Source organism: Convolutriloba macropyga, chromosome 3 (genome assembly GCF_964194025.1).
Source record: "Convolutriloba macropyga chromosome 3, txConMacr16.3, whole genome shotgun sequence".
Classification (NCBI taxonomy): Eukaryota; Metazoa; Xenacoelomorpha; order Acoela; family Convolutidae; genus Convolutriloba; species Convolutriloba macropyga.
The window spans coordinates 81,164,136-81,172,887 of record NC_134470.1 but is presented as its reverse complement, the minus strand read 5'-3'; positions in this window follow the sequence as shown (position 1 = coordinate 81,172,887).

Here is an 8,752-nt window from a genome sequence, read left to right as displayed (position 1 = left end):
TCTTCCTGTTTTATTGAGACTGCGCCCGAAATTGAAAGAAAAAATATAAAATTGTAAGCAAATTCAAAAATTCACGGATTTTTTTTAAAACAAATATGTTCAAATCGATAGCAGACATTAGATAACAACTGAAAGAAATGTATGGGCTCATTTAAACCTCTTAGGAAGCTAACCAGATTTCTAAAGGGGACACTTAGTCATTGGGCTACAAAAAGTATAATAAAGGAAAGCGAAAATCAAGAAGATGTTAATTGAGCCCTACTTGGAAATTCTTTTCAGTAATTTACATAGCGGAAATAATTTGAAAAAAATTTGAGGCCCCATTAAAATCCATAAATTTATTTATCTTAGGTGTCCATGCTGAGATCAAAATCAACCCAGATATTGCTGCGCGTCTAACAAAACACTCAATTGTTCAAAGTGTTGCGAAATAGATTTTTTTATACAAAAATTTTCAGTGTGTCAAAAATAAATAGTGAATTTTGTACAACTATCGAGATTACACGCAGAGGCCTTTTAATATTGTTTAAATTATTAAAAGAAATAAAGACTTCTAAATTGTGAGATTGAGCTACTTGGTGACGAAGATGAAAGCAAAATGAAAGCAAAAAATCCTTTTTTAAAAACAAATTGAAAGTCATTAAAACAAACAGCTATAAACTGATATATTTACCTACGTTTTACTTCCTGGAGAAATAATTCAGACCTCTCATTATAAGGTATACGTACTACAAACTTAAAAAGAAAGAAAAACTTGAGCGAAAACAAAAAATCTACAAATTTAGCGAGTTAAATATGTCTCAGACAAAAAGTATGAAACTTCAACAAAAACAATTTTTATAACCAGGTGCAGTTTTTTCCAACGCTGTGCATTCTAATATGCTTGATCTCAATTGTACTGGTTAATAATGTGATAACTCGACAAGGAAGCAAAATGAACACAAAGAAAATGCAATTATGCTCAGAGGTAAAAAAAAATAGAAAACGCATAGTATAAAAACAAAGAAACCATTACTTGAAAAAGAAAACCGTTGCCGACATTAATTTAAAACTCACAGCAAGTCGCTTTCTTCCTGTTTTATTGACACTGCGCCCAAAATTGAAGAAAATAAATTGAAATTGTGAGCAAATTCAAAAATTCACGGATTTTTTTTAAAACAAATATGTTCAAATCGATAGCAGACATTAGATAACAACTGAAAGAATTGTGTTGGCTCATTTAAACCTCTTACAAAGGTAACTGGATTTTTAAAGGGGACACTTAGTCAATGGGCTACAAAAAGTATAATAAAGTAAAGCGAAAATCAAGAAGATATTATTTGAGCCCTGCTTGGAAATTTTTGTCAGTAGTTTACATTAAAACATTTACATAGAGGAAATATTTTTTAAAAAATTTGTGGCCCCATTAAAATCTAAAAATATATTTATCGTAAGTGTCCATGGTGAGATCAAAATCCTCCCAGATATTGCTGCGCGTCTAACAAAACACTCAATTGTTCAAAGTGTTGCGAAATAAGTTATTTTTTATACAAAATTTTTCAGTCTGTCAAAAATAATTAGTGAATTTTCTACCATTATCGAGATTAAATAAAAAAAATCAAGCAAAGTTATAATTCAAGAAGACTCTTAAAGTCAGCGGGAAAACAACGAGCTCTGAGCTCGAGAAGAATATGGCTGAAGTTTAAAAGTATCTACTTCCAGCAAATTGAAAACAAGTGGGCTAAAAAAAGCAAATTTGGTCGCAGTTTTGACGAAAGAAGACGGAATTTTGAAAATTTAGCAAAAATTTTAGCCAAAGAACTTGGATCGAACAATCCAGCAACCTTCCCTTATCTTATGAGATGAAATAAATAAGATTACAGTATACAATTTTTACATATTTTAGCCAAATTTACGAAAAATTGGACAAAAATACCGAAAATGTGAATAAAGACCGCTGAATAACATCTAATATTCACAAAAGTTCAAACCTCGATAACTCCCTATAAAACAGGAAAATTGAACACATTTTTTAAATTCAATATTCTAAGCTGGACGGGCTTTCTAATGATACTACTCACAACTCTCTACGATGATTATATCGACCGGCCAAAATTGTATGAACAAAAAAACCCATTTGAGTATATAATATAGTTCTTCTCCCACTAAAGTGGGTCGGAACAAAAACACAAAGTCGAATTGAGGGGGGGGGGGTTTAATTCCCTATACCTTAATTACATGTTCGGCATAAAGTAATTCTAAGAAAAAGTGTTTCTATTCGTCGACCCAGGGTCTTCCACAGCCAAACTTGGTCGAACACAGACAGATCATAACTAATATTGGCTGACCATGGTTTTTTAATCAGACAGCCTTTGTGTGAAACTGCCCTAGCCCAGACTTGGACTTATGAAAAAAGCAAAAGTGACCAGAAAAGACTTCAAAGATTTAGGCTCAACTTTTTGATCATCTCGACTTCAGCACGACTCGAAAGTTTTTGCAGTTAGGTTTTAGCTCAACCCAATTTTTTGCTGCGAGATATTAGCTCAATTGTTATGTAAGCTGGACCTGAGCTGGGCCCAGAAATTTTACAGGCATTTCAAGAGTTGTTTATTGCATATGTATGTATGGAGACGGCATTTCAAACTATCATTGTTCATTAATTTATATCGAAAACGCAGCTGATATAACAAAAATATCGACCTACTTTATTACAAAAAAGCACAAGTAGAATAATTGATACTCTTAAAATTACTTGTTCATTCATACTTGTTCATTCATACTTGTTCATATATCTGTGTGTGTGTGTGTGTGTGTGTGTGTGTGTGTGTGTCTGTGTGTGTGTGTGTGTGTGTGTGTGTGTGTGTGTGTGTGTGTGTGTGTGTGTGTGTGTGTGTGTGTATCTATCTATCTATCTATCTATCTATCTATCTATCTATCTATCTATCTATCTATCTATCTATCTATCTATCTATCTATCTATCTATCTATCTATCTATCTATCTATCTATCTATCTATCTATCTATCTATCTATCTATCTATCTATCTATCTATCTATCTATATATATATATATATATATATATATATATATATATATATATATATATAGAGAGAGAGAGAGAGAGAGAGAGAGAGAGAGAGCAAAAAAGGTCCTAGCACTATCACTCACAAACACACATACACACACACACACACACACACACAAATCTTCATAAAATCATGTGCATGCACAAAAACACAGGAAAAATGATGGAACGTGTGCGTAGATTAAGAGAAGACACAATCACGCACTGAAAGAACGTTCATTAACTGCAAACAAAGGTTCAACTAAAAGATTACTTTTTAAAATTTCACGCCGGAAGACGTAGGGGAGGGTAGTTGACTATTTTCAACAGTTTTAGACCCGACAACAGATGGCAATCTTTCAATGCAAGCTGACGTCCTTAAATGGTTTGGTCTAGTAAATTAGCCGGTTATTGAAATCGTGTTAACTTTACGCTATTTGAGCTTTTGTAGTATCCGTTTACAGTAATAGAACATTAGTAACAAAGGCGAAAAAAAAATTTTCTATCGAAGATAAAATTTGAGTTAATTAAAACATTTTGAGATTAGTTCTACTAAATTTACGGGAAAGTGTGAACGACAGTACAACTATTTAATCACAGACTCAGGTTGCATAAATTTTATTAATCGCTTTAGACTGACTACATATATGTTTTCATGCGCTTGTAGGAGGGGGCGTAAATACAGAGGGAAACAGAATGGATTCCTTTTCACGTCTATGCACCCATTACGTTATGCAACCCCCATTTACAGAGTACGTTCCATTACATTGTAAATAATTACGTGAAAATATGGCAAGTTCATGTGTGGGGTGCAAATAATATGGACCCAATAAGCTGGGGAGGGGCACAAATAAAAAATTCCTGATTTTTTATGTAAGAGCACGCGATCTCTCAAAGGGGGACTGTATAGTTTTCTTTTTATTTCTACTTACATCTATGTGTCTTTTGTCAATCTGAATGTGGTAGCTGTTTTTTAGGTAGTAATAATCAGTTTTAATTTTTACTGCCGAAAAACTTAAATACAAAAAAAAACAATTATCAAAGGCTTTGATAAAGCTTTAATGTACCTTCGACAAGCAAGTTTACTAAATATAGGTTGTGAGTTTTTTTATTTCAATTCATCATTTCATTAGCTTAAAATTGCTTCTAAGCGATGGTGACTTAAAAAAGTCCGAGACTTGTTATCACAAACTATGATTCTGTCAAAATAATTTAGAGAAGAGAGTCGGAATTACAAAGTTATCATCTAATTGTACAAAGCATTCTCAGCAAGAAAGAACCACTACGCACGCTAGTACAAAATCTGCCACCAGCTGCATATTTTTTTTTTCACAGAAAACTGGCTCTGTAAATATGACGATAAATTTTTTCAAATCCTGACAAAAAAGATACAGCTGTTTTAAAACAGACCGTATTTCTTCGGTCGGAATGATAACCAAATGAGTTGGTGGAGTTATGATACCTGAGGCAAATATTTTTTCTTCAAATTTTTCTAAATGATTAAAATTTTTTCAAGGATAAATTTGAGAGCTTTTAGATCGCATTAAAGCGCTGCTGTGTTTTTGAATGCTCCCTATAATCCCAATAAACAAAACAGCCATGCAGTTTGGGACCAACTAGCAAATAGCATTAATAATGCAATTACTAAAAAAGGAAAAGTAATATATCTGGATGACTATAACATTAACTATTTAGACAAGTTGAAAAGATCTAAGCTTGAATAAATAAAACTTCCGTATGACTTGAATTTCAAGCAAAAAGCCATTCTTACTCGTTTAAACCGGGCGAACATTACCGACAGGTTTTTTGATTACATTAATACTTACAGCTCACTTATAAACGACAATGTAATTTTTGATAGCATTGAAAAAACTGATAACTTTGCTAATTTAAGTAGGTTAAGGTTTAGTGCAGAAATTAAATAGATGCCTATTCAGAAAAAAATTACGATGAGAAAACTATAATGTATCTGATTTTAAACACTGCCTACAACAACAAAAATGGCAAAAAACGTTTTGAGCTGCTTAAATTCTAGGTTACAACTTTTGATTAAAATTTGACGGCAGTGCTATCACAAAATGCTCCACTTGAAAATAGTTTAATCAGAGATGGCAGTGACAAATTTTTTGCACTTTTACAGACAGAATTGACACAGCAATTTCGTCACAGGCGCTTTCCTTAACCTATCTTAAGCTTTTGATTCACTCAATTACGAAACTTCAAGTTGAACAAACTAGATTTTGATGAAAACTCAAAAAGAGAAATGAGAATATTCCTTACAAACCGTCGCTAAACTGTTATACTACAAGCCTGCATATCAGACGAAGTAAGGCTTTATAGAGGTAAACCAAATCAAAAAGTACATTGTCCGCTTTTGTTTGATCAATACGATAATATGGCAACACACGCTGACAAGGAAAGTGAACTTGTACAATATGTTGACGTGACAGTTAACTTAATTTTTGATACCTCTATTGACAAAAGCAAGATCAAGAGAGAACAAATTGCCAACACATTAATTTGACCTTTTTCTGAACGCCAACGCACACCAAACACTTCAAAAACTGAATTCATGATAGTTGGTAAGAGCAAAAGTAAAGACTTTAACGAACAGACAACTATTAATTCAACTGCAATATACGAGAAACCTGAAGTAAAGCGTTTCAGAGTTCATATGCACAGCAATTGAGCAGAATCTATTAATATCCTTAGAAAAACAACTAAACTGGGCATTAAGGGCAACTAATTTTAGAGAAAAATTGTAGTAAATTCAAGATATTAAACGAATTCGTAACCTACTCCCAGTTAATCAGTTTTTGAGAAAAAAAGTTTACATTTTTTTGGAAAATAAAGGAAAAAATTACGAACTGCTTTTACTCCACAAACTGGCTGTCCAAGAGTTACTTGGAGGCTTCATGAGTTTAACAATCAAAAAGTTTTTCTGGAATCTGAAATTTATTTCTAACAAAATCTAAAACTCATTTGTAGGGTTCAAACCAGGTTATTACCCAGTGAAATTGAAATTAAACAAGACAAAAAAATTCTCCAAGCTGTTTAGAATTTTCTTCTGCTCAATTCTTAGCTTGAACCCTTGTTTGTGGAAAGTTACCTGTTCAACATGACGTGACTTTAAATTGGTAAATATGAGCTAGACTTAGTGTTGTTGGATTGATTTACAAAAACGTAAAAAATTAATCTTCCACCACGAAAGTTGAGTTCATTTAGATTCTCTATTATATTGTTAAAGTAATGAGTATTTTTAATCATTTACGCTGCCGGACTCAATTGTATGCTCTTTGATGTGGTTCGGAATTCAGCGATCTTTTTTTATTTATTTGGATATATTTGATTGTTTGTTTACTCGGTAGATATTTTAGAAAAACCAAAGTGGGCACGAGAAATTGTAGATATAGCTGAGCATTTTTGGAAATTTGTTGTCATGAATAAAATCAGTTTTTCAAATTATTTTTTGATGCTTTGATATGAATCTTTTCTATGCATATTTTGAAAACTTATCAAAACTTTGGCTCACATTTTTATAAAATATAATTGATCTTTTCCAATTATGCCCCCAGTTACAGAGCACGTGCCGTTACATAGAAAATTATTATATATAAATATAGCACGTGCGTCTGGGGTATGCAAAAATTATGCGCCCACTACGTGTGTGGGGGGGGGGGGGGACACGCGGAAAAAATCCGATGAAATCAGTCTGATTGCCGCAGAAGATTAACATCCCCAACCAAACACTTTTCTGCAGTTCGGACGTAATTTTGCGAATCCCAGCTTATTAGTGGGAGTGGACCTATACGCCCAACTAGATTTTTACAGTAATTTTTCGGCGACCGATATCTTCACAGTAGAGAATTCGAAAAGTTATCTTGGGAAAGCTTATCAAGAGTAGGAAAAAAACAAAAAAACGAATTTTTTAATTTGCCTCTTCCGAGGAGTTACTGGGGTTTACGGTTTTCTGGACATTCGGCTGACTTTTTTTGGTTACTAAACCATTTTTGCATAATTTTGCCCAATTTTGCCCAAATAAATGTAAATTTATACATATTTATACATATATATATATATATATATATATATATATATATATATATATATATATATATATATATATATATATATATGTATATATATATATATATATATATATATTTAACTATATATGTATATATATATATATATATATATATATATATATATAAATATATAAACAAATATATATATATATATATATATATGTATATATGCCTGTGTTTGTGTGTGTGTGTGTGTGTGTGTTTGTGTATGTGTCTGTGTGCGTTCGCGTGCGTGCGTGCGTGCGTGTGTGTATAATTGTGTGTGTGTGTGTGTGTGTGTTTGTTTATGTGTGTATGTGTGTGTATTTGTTTGTGTTTGTGTGTGATTGTGTGTGTGTTTGTGTGTGTGAGCGCGTGAATGTGTATGTGTGTGTTCGCGTGCGTGCGTGCGTGCGTGTGTGTATAATTGTGTGTGTGTGTGTTTGTGTGTGTGAGCGCGTATATGTGTATGTGTGTGTTCGCGTGCGTGCGTGCGTGCGTGTGTGTATATTTGTGCGTGTGTGTTTGTGTGTGTTTGTGTTCATATATATATATATATATATATATATATATATATATGTGTGTGTGTGTGTGTGTTTGTGTTTGTTTATGTCTGTATGTGTGTGTATTTGTGTGTGTTTGTGTGTGATTGTGTGTGTGTTTGTTTGTGTGAGCGTGTGTATGTGTATGTGTGTGTCCGCGTGCGTGCGTGCGTGCGTGCGTGCGTGTGTGTGTGTATAATTGTGTGTGTGTGTGTGTGCGTGTGTGTGTGTGTGTGTGATTGTGTGTGTGTGTGTGTGTGTGTGTGTGTGTGTGTGTGTGTTCGTGATTTTCTCTCACATACCTAATTGAATTGACGTTAACAAACTCCCAACGTATTTGTCACATTTCAGGCTGTCAAAATGCGAACAATCTGTAATAAACAATGAGCAGACGAAATTTATTCACAATTACCACAACTAATGGAAGTGAAGTTTTGAACAAAACCAGATGTTAACAATCTCAAAGCAGCTGATTTATGAAGTCTGTCAATTTGTAAATTTCGACTTTTGGCCTCAATTTCTCTTTCTACCTGTAATCCTATTTTGGGTCGGCAAAAGAGCACTTGAAAGTTTTGAAGTCAACATAACATACAATTATTAATCTTAAAGCAATACACTTCTTGGAAGAAAATATGATATTATTGGTAAAACTACAAAACCTGTATTCCCAGCGACCATGTGATTGAGTATATTGGTTTTGTTTGTAACAAACAATCGGCTTTTCTAACAAGGAAGAAAAGTAAATGTAGGGAAAAGTCCGAAATTATGGTGAAAATGTGTGAAATAACTGCAAAACAGTGTCGCAAATGACAGATAGTAAATCTAAAGCGTAGAGAAGTAAAAATTACGTCCGATTTGATTTATCGTCAATAGCCAAAAGAAGACACAAAATTTCGCGCTTATTTAATAAAAAGACACATGATAAGTGTTTCTAAGACCATAAAAGTGTTTTCAGCCCATTTAACCAATTGGAATAATATTTTGCAACGCTGAAAAGTACATTTCTTCAGCAACTGGGAGCAAAATTCAATAGTAACTTTATAACCTAATTAATAACACGGTCTTGGCTTATTCCGCTTTCGCGTAAGTTGAAGCAACTA